At 47.2% G+C, this 1715-nt stretch overlaps 1 pseudogene; it reads right to left on the minus strand.

Annotated features, from left to right (window-relative positions):
* Nucleotides 1-291: 291 nt before the first annotated feature.
* LOC126786582 (UDP-glucose flavonoid 3-O-glucosyltransferase 6-like) lies at nt 292-1715 on the minus strand (annotated as a pseudogene).

The raw sequence follows: 1715 nt of genomic DNA on the forward strand, positions 1-1715 counted from the left end.
GGCGTTTGGTTGAAAAAATAAGCCGTGTATATACACGACTTGTGTATTCATGAGAATGAAACAGTAGTCTTAAATTCAGGAAAGCGATTTAAATGACACAAACATATGGGTTCATCTGTAGTACATTGCAGTATGTTATACAGCAATGTTTTGCAGGCAAAAGAAAGGGGAACGTGAGATGCACGAGGGGCCGTGTGTGAAGTTTTGACAGGAATTTACTGTATGCACAGCAGATTTTTCCAAACAATATCGAAGTTTTCCTTATCCTTATCCTCAGATATGATCATAAAGTTAAATTTGATCAATAAACTTTCCCATTGTAGCATAAGAGGAGCCCCCATCCAACAAGGCTTTCCTGCTATTATCACTCAACAGTTTGACCTTCTTCCTTACATCACTATCGAGCTTCATCACCTCCTTTACTCCTCTCTCAATTTTTCTGTGCACTCACAACAACCGAACCATCCTTCCTGTAACTCATATCAATTTCCATGGCTATCCCTAGTTCCTTCACTAGCTGGAATGCATTGAGCTGTTGCTCGGCGAACAGGGGCAACGTAGCCATCGGAACGCAAAACCACAAGCTCTCCAGAATGGAATTCCACCCACAATGGGAGACAAAGCCTCCCACTGCTGGATGGGATAAGATATCAACTTGCGGCACCCACCCTACAACTTTTCCGACTCCCGCCGTTCGATCAAGGAACCCTTCTGGTAACACCCCTCTGGGATCGGCATAGTCTCTGGGAATAAAACTTCCCTCCGGTGGAGGCTGACGTAGTGACCACAAAAACCGAAATTCTCCGTGCTCCAATGCGCTGGCAATCTCTTTCACCTGGTCTTCCCTGAAGCTTCCCATGCTCCCAAAGCACAGAAACACTACAGACGACGGAGGCTGATCGTCGAGCCATTTCAAGATTTCAGACTTCTGCTTCGACATCTGGTCAGTCTTCTCATCGCTTTTAAGATGAAGTATCAGTCCTACATGATACACCGGAGGGATCTTATTATCAGACCTGAGAGAAAGAAGGGCATGCGACTCCAGCTCCGAGAACGTATTTATCAAAATACCCTTGACATCTCTATACGTTTTGGCCATGTCGAGGAATCTGGTTCTGGCCTCCTTTTCGAAAAGGCCACTGGGTAAGACTTTAGCAGCAGGCAAGGGTTTTGCATAACTCGGAATCACCAGATCTGCAGTCGAGTGCTGGAACTCACTGCAGTCCTGGTTGTGATCGTCGCGCAGTGTTTGAAGGTGGAACATGAGCCCGAGCGAGGCTGCGCTGGATGTGAAGAACAAGTAGGCAGGAACACCCAATTCCTTGGCGACATCGATCATGGCGGTACAGAACATGTCAATGACAATTCCGGCGAGTCGAGTCTTGGTCTCAGACTCGATGAGTTTGGCGACCACATTTCTGACGTGGGTTTGCTGATTATCAATGAAGCTGAAGAAGTTGTTGGTGCCATTACCTTGCGTCTCCAAATTTCTGCTGTGGGAGGTTGATGAACTTGATCCTCTGTGATATGGAAGAGTCCGCTAAGGACTCTATGTAGGCATCGATGGGGTCTAAGCTGAATGGAAACTTCATGATCAGGACGGTGGTGATGAGTTGGTCATCACGAGACAGGAGGAGCTTTGCGACCTCCACCGTCGACACGAGGTGGCCAATGCCAGGGGATGGAATGAACAGTAGCTCCGCCGATTGCTTCAT

Source organism: Argentina anserina, chromosome 3 (genome assembly GCF_933775445.1).
Source record: "Argentina anserina chromosome 3, drPotAnse1.1, whole genome shotgun sequence".
In the NCBI taxonomy this organism is placed as follows: Eukaryota; Viridiplantae; Streptophyta; class Magnoliopsida; order Rosales; family Rosaceae; genus Argentina; species Argentina anserina.